We start from the raw sequence: 15371 nt of genomic DNA, 5'->3' as shown, positions 1-15371 counted from the left end.
GATTCTGAAAGCTGTTGTCCACCCTGATTACTGGCAACGGCATTCATGACCTCATCGTCACCAGTAAATGGGGCACACGTCTTCCCCGATGCGTGCAGTCCGAACAGTCGCTCAGGGCCGAGCTGTTGGGACAACTCGTGGTGCTGAGAGGGAAGAGTTCACACGCCGTGAAGTGGGTCGGCGCCTCCCATTGCACTGGAAACAAAATACTGTGATCTCCAGGCTTCAAATACCGACTACAGGCCCTAAAGTATCAGAAAACATCTTCTTCTGCCCAAAGAGAAGCCCATAGCTCTTGCAGACACCTGCCATAAGCAAAGTTGAGATTTTGGAAAATCCAAACCAATTCTGGTCTTGCAAGTGGCTAAATTACAATCATACAACTACAGTTAATCCTCAATCCAGGAAAGAAGAGATTGGTACCAGAATCCCCAGAGATACCAAAATCTCCAGAGGCTCAAGTTTCTTCTATAAAATAACAAGGTTCCAGGGGAAGTAGAGCATACTCGTAATTCCAGCACTCAGGAGGCTGAGGCTGGAGGTTGCTTGAGCTCAGGAATTCAAGACTGACCTCATAAAACTGTCTCAGAAACACACCATCATCATCATCATGATGCATGGTATTTGCATATAAATTATATGAATCCTCCTACATTCTTTAAATTATCACTAGATTACTTATAACACATAATACAATATAAACACTATTGAGCTACCATAACTGTTCTTCTGTATTGTTTTGGGTGTAGTGACAAGAAAAGTCTGAACATACCCAGTCCAGATGCAGGATTTTTCCAGACTTTTTTATCTATCTGCAGTGGGGTTTATTGAAGAATTGAGTTTTAGGGAGGAATCAAGCAATGGCTTCAAATAATGTGTTCATTTTAAATAATGTAACATCAATAATAAACAAAATCAGTAAAACTAGGAAGACTAGTGCCAACCCAGCTATGTTTGTACAATGGCTTCAGTATTTTCCCTATATCCACTTGTATTTATACATATTATGTTTATACAGCATGGTCTAGCTTTCACTTAATATATTTTACACATATTTTCCTTTTTGACCTATTTTTAAATTTTATTAGTATAACTTTACAATACACAATGATTACATGCTCCATGGTGAGTTGGGATATACACAAAACACATCTTAATTCTCCTTCTCTCCCCTTCTCCTCCCCACCCGTCCTCATTTACAGGTATTTTTATCCAAAGTTGGTTGAATCCAATATGTGGAGCCCGGGGATATGGAGGACCCCTAGATTTGAACTCATGGCCACTCAGTTCTCTGTGGTCAGAATCAGGGCACAGATGGGAAAGAAAAGAACTCAGAATATGGACAGGGGTTCCTTTAAAGACTCCAATGAAGCAATAATGTTGAACCTCTACATCCCATAGAATCTCTGGCCAGGACAGCCCATCCCCTACCCCACACCCAGACGTAAAATCTGACCCATGAAGATGTATACAAGTAGCAAAAGAATTGCAAGCCCAGGGAGGAGAAACGTTGTGTTGGGCCAAGCTTTGATTTCCATGTCAATGTACTTACCGTAGTTCTGGATTCAGCGTTGCTAACTTAGAGGCTGTTGGAACTCTGAAGTGGCTGGAGTCTAGGAGCCCTTAGACACAGGAGAGTGTAGCCACTGCCACAGCAAGAGCCAGAGTGATGACCAGGACGGCTTGACTCACACAGGCCAAGGGCTCATGAAGCATCCAGGAGTGAAATACTGGTTTAGCCACGTACTGGTAATCCACTATTTTGACTTGAAAAACTACAATTTAACATGCCTCATCCTGAAAGATAGGCAACCCTCCAAGCTCTTGATTGCTCTGAATAAGAAGAACAGTGGATTTGATGACTCGAGCTGGACTAGGATCACTGTGGTGGAAATTTCACCAGCCCCAGAGACTACCCTGTACTTCACAAATGATGGAGAGGCTGAATACCTTGGAGGAAGAACCCTGCTACGCTACCACAAAATTTTACAATGTTCCTCCTGGCCTTCCCTAAAGAGACCTGGAACCATTAATGTGGGAGAGCAAAGGGGAGAGAGAGAAAAGGAAACACTGAGATTTGATCAGCTTAGATCCGCTGTCCTGACGCGGACTCTGCCCGACACAATCATTACTGTGGCCTCCAGCTGGAGTAGGGGCTCCTGGAGGTCATGAGATGAATGGGGTTTTTTATAGCAAGACAGTGTGCACTAGCCAAGTCCTGAAAACAGCTCAAATGCCCATCAACTGATGAATGGATAAAGAAGAGGTTTTTTTGTTTTATATAATATAGTGGTGCTTGGCCATAAAGAAGGAGAAGACTGAGACATTGCTCCCTAAATGGATGGGCTTTGAGATCATACACTTCTTTTTGGCGGGGTGGGAGTGTACCAGGCATCAAACTCAGGGCCCTGGGCTTGCCAGACAAGCGCTCCACCACTGAGCTGTATCCCTGCTCCAAGATCATACCCTTAAGTGAGATAAACCAGACACACACATTCAAATACCACACAGTTTCTGTGATGTGAGAAACCGGCAATGTAAATAAGGACCAAAATGTGAAAGAGATATTGGGAAATGGGAAGAAAATGTTCAAATGAGAAGGGGAACAAGAAGGCTGAGGGAAAACAAAAGAAGGGACAAGAAAAAAGACTAGGAAAAAAAAGTGGAAACAAACCTTATGTTAAATAAGGAGGGAAGAGGGTGACACAGAGGAGGAGAATGTGGGGGGAGATAAACAGGATGTAACATGCACAGGTACAAGCTCCCTATGATGAACATGATCATTATATGTATCTAAAATGTACCAATAAAAATTTTTAAAAGATAAAAAAAATGAATGGCTTTGGCTCTGACTTATCTACAGGCAGCTTGGTGGCCCTAGGGGTCACACATAGTCCTCTCCCCAGACGCCTAAGGCAGCTGGGCCAGGCGCTCTCAGCAGCTCCCTGTGACAGTGGGAGGATTACTTCATAGACATGGCCAAGCACAATCACCAGATCTGCCTCTCTTTCTTTCCCAAAATAAAAAGCAAAATTCATATTACAAATTTAATCAAGTGGACTCCAACTTCATGGTGGTCTTCTTGCTATGACTTGTTTAAGTGCCCCACTAAAGCCTCATGCAGTCATGGAAGTGGCTGAATCTAGCGTTTGTGATTGGTTCATTGTCTAGTGCTGGGATTGGTGGTGTGAATGCTGCACCTGCCCAGGGGCAGGGAGCCAGCATACAATATAGGGGAGGGAAGGAGGTGGGCTTTTCCCTTTTTGTCCTTTTTGCTATCCTTGCTTGCAGCTGCCATGAACTGCTGTCCCTCAGCCATGCCACCCTGCCTTAGAGCCAGCTGAGTATGGACTGAAACCTCTAAAAACTGTAAGCTACCTTTCCTCCCTTAATTGGGGTGTCAGGTATTTTGTCTCAACAATGAGAAAAAAGTTACCAAGACACTTCTAGATGTGGCATCTGAAAATTGCTTTTTTTCCTTTTCTTTTCTTTTTCTCCCCAAGTACTGGAGATCGAGCCAGGGCCTTTGCATTAAGCTACATCTCCAGTAAGTTTTTTCTTAAACTTTTATTTTGGCATAAAATTTGACCTAATGATTCACTGAGTCTTTACATTGCCCATGCTGAGGCTCCAACTTGGAATCCTCCTGCTTCCACCTCTCAGAGTTTTGAGAGGCTCTACCTCTCAAAACTACCTACACTATCATACCTGGCTTGGATATGGTGTTTTTACTGCAGAAAGTCAGCAATACCTAGAGAGTCATTTCTTCCTCCATACTCATTACTTAAAATGAGAAGTTTGTTTTCACTCAATAGTGGCAGCAGCACTCTCCAGTCTCCACCACCAATTAGTTCTCATGATTACCTTGCCATTCCACAGGATGACAAATGATCCAATATACAGTAGTTTCCTTCACCCTTAACCATGAGCTGAAAATATTAAATGGAAAAATCCAGAAGTAAACAATTCCCAAGTTTTTAAATAACAGGCCCTTCTGCACAGCATGAAGACATCTCACACCTCTCTGTCCTGCCCAAGACATGAATATACTCTGTGTTGTGTAAACCTCCTGTGTACATCACCTGCCCATTTGTACCTGCCATCATTGGGATCTTGAATGTCCCTATATGGGAGGCAGAGGAATCTTTAGTAGGTCCTAGTGGAAGTGAGGTATTTGGGGGTGGCCTTGGAAGGAGATGTGGGAACCCTAGTCCCTACTTGCCTCTCTGTTTGACTTCCTGGGTCCCATGAGGTGAGCCTCCTCAACCAGGTGCTCCCACTCTAATGTACTATGCTGCAGCAGAGGCAAGCCACCATGGCTGAAACATCTGAAATTGTAAGCTAAAATAAACCTTCCTTCCATTTAAAGTATTTGCCTCAGGTGTTTTGTTACGGTGATGAAAAACAAACAAAAGCTCTTAGCAGTGTTCAGTGTTAGACTGACTATCACAGTGTTACACTGATTGTGTCAATTACGGCTGCCACAACAACCTAACACTGTCTCAGGATCACTGCATCACTACACTTCATCTCACCATGTGTCTTTGTTTTCTTGTTGCTGAGACAAAATAACAGACACTCAAAGTTAAAGGGGGAGAGGCTTATTTGCCTCATAGTCAGCTGGTTCCAAGGCAGGGTGGCATGCAGAGGAGGATTGCAGAGGACAAACAGTTCACGACAGGAAATAGACAGAAAAAGCAAGCAGGTGAATAGCAACCCAGCAAGGGAACAAGAGCAGCTCCTTTCTGTCCCACTTTTTCTATCTAGGCTACCTGGCTTAGGGTGTGTGCTAAACCTACTAGTGGACTAATTTACTAGTCACACACTCATAAGCCCAGAAGCACACATTCTCTAGCTCAAGCCACCCTAAGAAATCCTCACATCACTACATGAGACTTGATGGGGGGGGAGGATCCAGACACAAACCTTAACATTCTGCCCCAGCTCCTGAAGACTTATATACATTTCTTTGTGCAAAAGGCATTTAATCCATTGCCTAAAGTTGCCAGAATTCTGTTTCAGCATTGTTGAAAAGTCCAAGTCCAAAGTCTCCTCTGAGATTGAAGGCAGACTCTTAGCTATAAACTGATGTACAAATGAAAATTAAACACATCCAATGGCACAAGACAGACATTTCCATTCTAAAAGGTACAAAGAGGTGGAAAGAAGGAATGGAAATAAAGTAAGACCAAAATCCAGCAGGGTAAACTTTAAGTCTTGTAGTTCCATGTCCAGCATCTGAGGAAATTTGTGGCAAGATGTGAACTTCAAAGGGCTCGGGTGGCACTGCCCTGGGTGCCACTGCCCTTACAACACTGCTAGTGGTTGTAGCTTCCATGGCTTCTCTCTCGGGTCAGCTCTGATCCCCCATTGCACTTTCCCTCAGATGATCCACATCCCTGGCTTCTCCAAACTTCTGGGGTCTCCACTGCACCGTTAGGATCACACTGCCCTTTCAGGGGCACATTGTATGGCCTTCCAGGCCTCCTTCTGAATCTGAAGGCCTTCTGCCTGGCCTTCCTGATCCCATAACTCTTGAATTTTTCATGCACTTATAACCAGCACCGTGTGAATGACCCAAATGTCAGCCGCCAGCTGACATTGGCTGTAAGGGTCAAGGGCCTATAAACAAAATCCCAAGAAACAGCTTCCACAGGCCACCACCATTCTGGAATATGGTTCTCTGGGGCTCTCTTCTCAAAGCAGTCTTTCACTCTTGCAATTTTAAGGCTGCCGAGGGTGGAGTCCTGCTGGGTTTTGTGATGTTCTCATGCCCTCTTTTCTGCTGTCCTCTTCCTTTTCAGCAACTAAGTTATCTGCTCTTTCTTTGCAGTCTACAATTTTACTGGTGCTTCATTTATGGCCAAACTCACAGTGCTTAAAATCATTCTTCTGGGTTCTTTGCTCTTAATTCTCAGTGTAAGTCTGGTTAATAGCCCCAAACAGTAGCCATTCCTGTTCCCCAATATTAGACTGTCTTGAAATTTCTTCTGCAAGATTAATTAGTCATTTGCCCTTAATCTCAGCCTCAGGCAAAGTCTATGGACATGACAAACTTTCTGCCAAGGCATAATGTGTATGTTCTAACCTCCAACCCAAATTGGTGTTCCCCACAAAACTATCTTTCAGAATGGATGGAGAAATAAGATAATTCCATGTCAAAGAACACCTGAGGAAATTCATGATTACCAAACTGGCACTAAGAAAGATTCTGAAGACCTGCTAGAAAAAGATAACAAGGACTACAACTCCACAAATCCCAACAGAATGAATCCACCAGGAAAGGCAAGCAGTTAAACAGGGGGAAAGGGAACCAACAGGAAAATAACACAACAAGGATCACTCAGTGCGTATCAGTTAGAACCATCAATGTTAATGGTCTCAACGCACCAATCAAAAGACACAGACTGGCAGAATGGAGCAAGAAGCAAGATCCAACAATATGCTCCACAGGAGAAACATTTAATTCAAAAAGAAATTCATAGACTGAAAGTTAAAGGATGGAAAACCACACCCCATGCAACAGGGACTCAGAAAAAAGCAGGAGTAACAATTTTATTTTCAGACAAAGAGGATTACAAGACAAGACTAAGAGAGAGAAAAAAGGGGTTGGGGATTTAGCTCAGCGGCATAAGCACCTTCCTTGCAAGCAGGCGGTTGTGAGTTCAATCCTGGTACCAATAAAAAAAAAAAAAGAGAGAGAGAGAGACAAAAAAAAGTCACTACATCCTGGTAAAGTGAATAATCCAAGAGGAAGAGATAACAATCATAAATATATATGCATCAAAATGCATATATATATATATGCATACTAGCTCACCCAAATACAAAACAAATATCAAAAATATTTGAAAAATCAAATAAACACTACAATTGTAATGGGAGACCTCAATATCACACTGTCACAAATAGATCAACTAGTCAAAAAAATCAACAAAGAAATATCAGAACCCAACCAAACTTTTGAACAAATGGACTTAGTAAATATCTAAGATCGTTCCACCTCACAAAGTCAAAATACACATTCTTCTTATCTGCACATGGGACAGTCTCCAAAATAGACCACATACTAGCTCATAGAAAATGTTTAAGTAAATGCAAAGGAATTTAAATTACCTCATACATATTATCAGACCATAGTGCTGTAAAATTTGAAACCAATGGCAAAAGAAACCATAAAAACTTCATAAACACAAGGAAACTAAGTATGACCCTCCTGAACAATCATTGGTCACAGATGAAATGGAAGAAATTGGAAGCCGGGTGTGGTGGTGCATGCCTGTGATCCCAGCACACATGTTCAGAGTTATCCTTGGCTACCAAGGGAGGCCATATCTCAAAAAAAAAAAATTAGACAATTTCTACAAGTAAACAATAATGTCAATACAACATACTGGAATTTATGGGACATAATGTAAGCAGTCTTATGAAGGAAATTTATAGTGGTGAATTCCCATATCGAAAAAACAGACCAAGCTCAAATAAACAACTTAATGTTGAACCTTAAGCAAGTCAAGCCCAAATCTCAAATGAGGGAGGAAATTATAAAGATCAGAGCAGAAATTAATATAATAGAGTCTAAGAAAACAATTCAAAGAATCAATGAATTGGTTGGTTTTGTGAAAGATTAAGTAAAATTGACAAACCAGTAGCCAATATTATCAAAAAAGGAAAAACTCAAGCCCATGTAATTAGAAATGAAAAGGGTGAAACACACTAGATCCTACATAGACCTAGAAGATCATGAAAACCTATTTCAAAAATGTGCATTCTAATAAGATGGAAAAGCTTGACTAAGTAACTCAGCAGTTCCACCTTTTCGGGTATAGAGGACATGCCTTTACTGCTCCAAGATGTTGTTCTTTGTCAATTTAAGAAGTTTAGAAGTTTAACTAGGAAACTCAGCTGAGGACCACGGTCCTCACTTTGTAAACACCCTCCTCCTGTGCAAGAGGAAGGCTTGGAGGTGGTAGGGGTGCGATACAAGCCTTGTGGGGAGCCTGCTTTACAATATAAGGGAGGAAGAGAGACTTGTTCTCTTCTTTTTTGCTCCTGTTGCTTTGTTGTCTTCTGCAGCCATAACTGTTTCCACTCTGCTGCACCACTCTGCCTGGGAGCCTACTGACTATGGACTGAAACCTCCACAAACTGTAAGCTAAGCAAACTTTTCCTTCTTTAAGTTTGGGTGTTGGGTATTTCATCCCAGCAACAGAAGTAACCAAGACATCAACCTTATTTTAAAAAAGAAAGAAAATACTCAAGTCCATGCAATTAGGAAAGAAAAAGGTGAAACCACAACAGAGCCTACAGAAATCCAGAAGATCATCAAAATCTATTTCAAGAACATGCATTCTAATACAAAGGAAAACAAGAAATGGACAGGTTCCTAAATATATATGAATTACCAAAGTTGAATAAAAAAGATATAAAAATTCTAAATAAATTGATATTAGTCAATGAAATTGAAGATATAACTGAAAACCACCTACTAAAAAGAAAAATCCTGATGGACTCATTGCTGAATTCTGTAAGAAATTTAGAGAAGACCTAATGCTGCTAATTCTCAAACTTTAATGCAAGTGAAAGGGAAGCAATACTCCAAATTCATTTCTGGAAACAAGCATTACCCTGAAAAGAATCCAACCAAAAAAGAATACTATAGCCAATCTGCCTAATGAACATAGATGTAAAAATCCTCAATAAAATACTGGTAAACAAAATGAGGCAAATCATCAAGACCATAATCAAGTGGAATGCAGGAATGGTTCAACACATGTCAATCAATAACTGTAATACAGCATATTAACCAAGCCGAGCACAAAGACCATATGGTCATCTCAAAAGGTGCAGGAGAAGTATTTGACAAAGTCCAACACTCATTCATGATTTAAAAAAAACAACAGGAAACAAAACTTTGGGGATAGAGCTCAGTGGCACAAGGTCATGAGTTCAATCAAGCTCAGCCTGGCAAGCACAAGGTCATGAGTTCAATCTCTGGTACCAAGAGAAAGACAGAAAGAGAGAGAAAATGAAAAAGAAAAAAAACCTGCAGAAAACTGAAATAGATGGCCTTTATCTCTACTTGATAAAAGCAACCTATGAACAACCCACAGCCATCATCATATTAAATGGACAAAAACTGAAAGCTTTCACTCTAAAATCAGGAACAATTCAAGGATGTCCACTGTCTCCACTCTTATTCAATACAGTCCTGGAAACATTACCAGAGCAACGAGGCAAGAAAATGAAACAAAAGGAATAAGGATAGGAAAGGAAGAATTTAAATTATCATTATTTGCAGATAATGTGATACTCTACATAGAAGACTTCAAAAACTCCACCAAAGACTTCTAGATTTAATAACAAAATTCAGTAGCATAGCTGGATACAAAGTCAACACTCAAAAGTGAATAGCATTCCTGTACACAAATAACAAACTCACTGAGAGAGACATCAGGAAAACAAAACCTTTCACAATAGCATCCAAAAAAAAAAAAAAAAAGAGAGAGAGAGAGAGAGAGAGAAATACCTAGGAATCAATCTAACAAAGGAAGTAAAAGACCTCTCCATTGGAAACTATAAACAACGTATATATATGAGTATGTATATGTATATAGAAATAGTTAAGATAGTTATGCTGCTGATTTCTCTGAATTCACTGAAGAGAAAGATTTGTGCTGGTACTGTTCGGACAATTGAATGCAGGTGTCTTTGCTCTGGGTGAATGATTTGGGGATGACAATGAGCAATGTGTGTACCTGGTTAATGTGTTTTGAAATTTTGCTCTTTTTTTTCTTTCTTCCTTTTACTTTTTCTCCTTGAAATAAAATGGATTTGAAAAAAATAAAACTACAGTACTCTAAAAAACAAATATTGAAGAAGATATCAGAAAATGGAAAGATATTCCTTGTTCTTGGGTAGGAAGAGGCCAATATAGTAAAAAATGGTTATACTTTCAAACTTGTTATACAGATGTAATGCATTCCTGATCAAAATACCAATAGCATATCTCATAGAATTAGAAAAAAACAATCCTAAAGCTCATTTGGAACCAAAAGAGACCTAGAATAGCAGAAGCAATTCTGGGCAACAAAGGCAAGGTAGGGGACCTCACAATCCCTGACTTGAAATTACACTGCAAAGCTATTTGATTAAAAACAGAATGGTACTGGCCAAAAAAAAAATAGTTTTCCACATACCAAAAATTAAAAATAGATCCATGTCTTTTACCACGTACTAAGATAAAAGCAAAATAGATCAAAGATCTAAATATTAAAACAGAAATACTAAATCTGCTGGAAGATAGAATCGCTGGAACTCTCAAAGACTTTATGAAAAAGACTCAATTCCACAAGAAATGTCAGAAAGAATCAACAACTGAGATCTTATTAGAAAGCTTCCATACAGCAGAAGAAATCACCAATGGAGCGAAGAAACAACCCACAGAGTTGTAAAAAAATTTGCCAGCTGTTCCTGAGACAAAAGACAAATATCTAGAATATAAAAAAAACTCAAAAAATCACACACTCCCCAAACTTAAAGACACAATTCAAAAATTGACATCTATAATGAATAGACACTTCTCAGATGAAGAAGTAGAAATATATGAAAAAAAATGTTCAACTCATTGATCATTTGAGCCATGAAAATTAAAACAATGCTGAGACTCCATCTTTCTCCAGAAAGAATGGCTATTATCAAAAAATCAACCAATAACAAATGCTGGCAGAGCTGTGGGGGGAAAGAAACCCTTCTCCACTGTTGGTGGGAATACAGACGGCTGCAACCAATATGGAAACCAGTGTGGAGATTGCTCAAAACTAAAACTAGAGATCCATTCAACACGACTGTTGCCCTCTTTGGTATTTTCCCAAAACAATTACAAGCACCATATCACAGCAATATATGCACACCCATGTTTATGATGGCACAGTGTGCAATAGCTAAATCTTGGAAGCAGCCCAAATGTCCATCAACTGAAGAATGGATAAGGAAGGTGTGGTTTTTATACAATGGAGTTGTACTGCTTTGCCATAAAGAAGCATATGCTTGAGACATTGCTAGCTGAATGGATGCACCTCAGAACCATACTCTTAAGTGAAATAAATTGGACACATGTTTAAATACCATTTGGTGTGAGAAATTAAAAGTGTAAATAAGGATCAAAATATAAAAACAGATACTGAGAAATGGGCAGAAACTGTTCCAATGATAAGGGGAATCAGGGAGGGGAGGAAAGAAGGAAAAAGCAAAAAAAAAAAAAGAAAAGAAAAGAAAAAAAGACTAAGGAAAAATGGAAATGAAGCTTCTGTAAATAAGGAGTGGAAGGGAGAGGAGGAGAGTAAGAAAAGAAGAAGCAAGATACAACCTGTACAGGTACAAACTCCCTATGGTGAATGTGATCACTATGTACCAATAAAGTTTTTTAAATGAAAAAAAAAAAAAGCCCACACATGACCTGGAGTCCAACAGCCAATGCAGTCCTTCTGCCCAGCCTGGTCTTTCCCAGCAGTGTTTCTAGCAGCCTTCCGGCCTTCTGAGTTCTGGCCAGAGTCTCTCATCAAGCACAGCCTCAGTCTGCAAACCTTTCCAAACCCTTCCCACAGGCCAGTCCGAAAGGCTGCTGGACCACACGGTCAGGTAGAGTCATGGCAATGAGGATTGTAATAGTTGCTCCTAATGATTCCAATGTAATAAAATGTTGACAAATTTAATATTGATTCTTAAATACTGTTAAACCTATGCTATAATCTTCAAGTTATGAAATGTTAAGAGAAAGCATTGTCTGAAGAAACCTTGCCTTCTGTTCTAGGGAAAGAATTAGTGTTTTTCTGTTTGTACACAGGATGCTTATAACATATTAGGCTTATTAATGAACTTGTTTTTGCTGGGCATGGTGGCTCCAGCCTGTAATCCCAGCACTCGGGAGGCTGAGGCAGGAGGATCATTGCGAGTTCGAGACCAGCCTAGTCTACAAAGTGAGCTCAAGGCCAGCCTAAACTGCATAGCGAGACCCTGTCTCAAAAAGAAAAAATAATAATAATGATCTTATTTTTGTATCTGGAGACAATGGTTTAAAGAACCATAGTCAAGTTAACAAAGTGTAGACTGTGATACTTAATTCATTGTGTCAACTTAAATAAGTAGCACCCAACTAAATTGGCTCACATAGTTCTGAGTGTAGAAGACCTGCCCTAGGGAAAATGCTAGAAAAGAGAAATAAAACAGGAAGAAGGAAAGACTGCTTCTGTCTTCTTTGGAAGGGCTACAGTCTTCACATTGGGTCACGTTCCCAGTCGTTTTGTTGTTTTGTTCTGTTCTGTTTTGGTTTGAGACAAGGTCTCACTATATAGATCAGACTGGCCTTGAACTCAGTATGTGGCTTGTGCCTCAGTTTCCCGAGTGCTGGTATTACAGGTGTGAGCCTCCATACTTGGCTCACTTCTTTTGTTCTTTATGAGACAGGAACTCACTGTATAGTTTAGGCTGGACTTGAACTCACTATGTGGTTTAGGCTGGCATCGGCACAGGGACCCTCTGGCCTCAGCCTACTGAACGCCGGGACCATGGACATGAACCACCATTCCCAGTTTATAAATTAAACATTTCCCAGAGAAGAAAGATAATATATCCAGAGTTCCACACTCTGCCATTTCAGGTATCCACTGGGGGTTTTAGATAAGGTAGAGACCGCACTGACAGCACCTTGCGGGCTGGCCCTGACATGAGAGAAACAGTAAACTCCCTAGGCCTGCAGCCCCAGGCCTGGCAGAGGATGCCTGACATCTCCGTGGAGCTTTAGGGCAGGCAGAGGTGTCCTCTTTGAGAGGACCACCAGCAGCACACCGGTGCCCAGGATTTGGGCGTGGCATACAGCTCCCTTAGGATGCTCCTCGGCTGGATCCTGCTACCCGGCACGGCCTCCAGAGTGAGCAGAGAGAGCAGGGAGAAGGTTCTGTATGACGTTCAGGTGCCGTCCTCCTCCATCCTGTCTTCCCAGCAGGACCAAGGGACTTGGAAAATCTGGCCATGTGAGGTTCTGCATGGTGCCCCCAGCAGGCTCCTGTAGCTGTCCCTGGACCGACTGTTGGAGTTCGGGAACTGACCTCTGAAGACAACTGCTTTTGAGACCTAGTTTCTAGCAGCTTTGGTGTTGAGCGCCAGGCAGGACCCATGTGGACCATGGGGCACAAGTTACCAAGTGCCTCCAGGTGCCCATCTTCAATTAAATGTATACCACGGTTCCTTATCAATGCCAATGGGACAGACGACATCAGACTGCAGCAGGTCCTGAAGGCAAGGGTGGATGACTCAGGCCCGCCTGGCACTTTTGTTACTTCGTGGCTCCTCACCCACAGTCCATCCACATGATGTCACAGGGAGTCTCTTCTGACCACAGGCTTCACACTTGTTCCACGTGCTCTGCAGACACCACGTAAACATGGGTAGATGTCACCATACAGACTCAGTAAGTGGTGAAACGTCCAGGACAGAATCTCAGACGTACACCCCGCTGCTCACTAGACATTGGGAGATGATCAGCAAATGCTAACCTACTGGGACTCGCAGGCAGAGCTCACGGATGGTGGGCAACATTGCAACCACCGACCCCAGGACCAGGCAGAGACAGCTCTGCTCAGAACCAGACTGCCACCCCTGGGGACCCTAGCAGAGGAAGGTCCAGGCCTACACCCTTGGGAGAGGTTACAGAGAGGAGTGCAGACAGCTGAGTAAATCTGTGAAGCCCCTGACGGGGCACAAAGTTCTTTTCCACTGGGAGGGACAGAGGAGGACCCCTGATGGTAGGTGGTGGCCATTCTGAGCACTCACAATATGAGGGCTGGGAGAGCAGGGATCATGTGTCAGTGGCCACCTAAGCAAGTCACCTCACAGCTGAGCCCAGAGCCCTGGTGAGTGAGCCAGTGAGTGACACCACTCCCACCTGCCAGCTGCGGGGCTCCCTCTGCTGTCCCTGCAGCATCCAGGCTTCTGCACTCGCCCCAGGGCCCCAGCTCCCTGGTGGCCGTGTGGCCCCACACAGTGTCGGGTACAGACTATATTCCTGTGCGTCCCGAAATTCACATGTTGAAATGCTCACCCTCAAGATGATGGTGTTAGAAAGGTTCGTTTTGAGAGGCAATTAGATGGCAAGGGTGCCCCCTCATGAGTGGGGTTAGTGCCCTTGTAAAAGGGACTCCGGAGAGCTCCTAATTCCTTCCCCCATGCAAGAACACAGCAAGAAGATACCACCTGCAAACCACGCGTGGGGCCCTCACCCACCACCAAATCCGCCAGCTCCTTGCTTGGGGCCTTGGCCTTCAGCACGATGAGGTGTGAAGTTCCGGTTTATGAACCCCAGCCCCGGCCCAGGCCTGTGGTTTTCTGTTAATAGTCGCCCAAACGGACCCGGACAGTGGCAAGAGGACTCCACCAGCTCAAGCAAAGGACTAAGTTCCCACTTACAAACACCTCTCTCTTATTTTGAGAGAAACAAATTTCCATACCAAATAAGGCGGTGGACTCCAGAGCCACTGCCCACTTCACACAATTCCTTTTAAGTGTCCAAATCCAATCAAACTTGGAACTTGCCTGGATTAGGCCTCCCCCAGTCTCCTGGTATAAACAAACAGTCCAGCTGGGCCCCAGCTGCCTGTCCCCAGAGGAGGCGGCCAGTTGGTCACCACCCCCCTGCCGCCAGGCCAGCCTCTCTCTGCAGGGAGTGGCCCCAGCCTCCAGCAACCCAGAGCCCTCTCCTCTCAGAAGCCCCAGCTTGTTGCACAGTCCAGGGCTCCCTCCTGCTCTTGGGCGGTTGGGTAGGGGAAGGGGCCACAGCTTCCTCCACAGACAGTGTCGGGAGGCGGGAGGCGGCAGGCAGGTGCAGGGAAGGGCTATTTCTGCAGTCTCTTGGATGCTGCCAGAGGTCCCCCTTCCCCCAGTCCTGGCACCATTTGCTCCCACAGGGAAAGTGTGAATTCCCTCCAGCTCCTGGGTCATGAGAAAGTTGGCCCAGGCAGGGCTCTTCCTTGAGTAGCTCCCTGCCCCACACTCTAGGGCACAGCCCTGAGTCCTGCACCCTACCCACATACCCTATCTCAGGGCCAAACCCCACGCCCTGGCCACTAACTTGTTCCAGGACCCCTGGATGGGGAGACTGACTCACCCTCCACAGAGCAGTGCACACTCAAGGCACCAGGCACCATCGCCGCCAGCTTGCCTGCTTGGGCCAGGAGAGCGCTGTGATTTTCCACTTGCACCATCTGATTGCTATTAGAGCTGAAGAAAGGGAATTCCTGATTCCTTAAGCCCATGGGGGCCTTAGGCTGGTTCCGGGGTGGGGAGAAAGAGTAGGGTGCATTGGGGTACTGCCACTG

The 15371-nt window shown here is 43.2% G+C and overlaps 1 long non-coding RNA gene across 1 annotated transcript; it reads right to left on the bottom strand.

The window, feature by feature from the left end:
* Nucleotides 1-784: 784 nt before the first annotated feature.
* LOC134470907 (uncharacterized) lies at nt 785-14565 on the bottom strand. Its single transcript, XR_010040118.1, has 2 exons — nt 14251-14565; nt 785-13422 (listed from the first exon to the last, which is right to left on the bottom strand). It is a non-coding gene; the product is annotated as an uncharacterized LOC134470907 (long non-coding RNA).
* Between the last annotated feature and the right edge of the window lie 806 nt (nt 14566-15371).

Source organism: Cavia porcellus, unplaced genomic scaffold (assembly GCF_034190915.1).
Source record: "Cavia porcellus strain 051 isolate PalLab524CR breed Dunkin Hartley unplaced genomic scaffold, mCavPor4.1 scaffold_17, whole genome shotgun sequence".
Classification (NCBI taxonomy): Eukaryota; Metazoa; Chordata; class Mammalia; order Rodentia; family Caviidae; genus Cavia; species Cavia porcellus.
The sequence above is the reverse complement of the archived record's forward strand: the minus strand, read 5'-3'. Positions and strand labels throughout refer to the sequence as shown.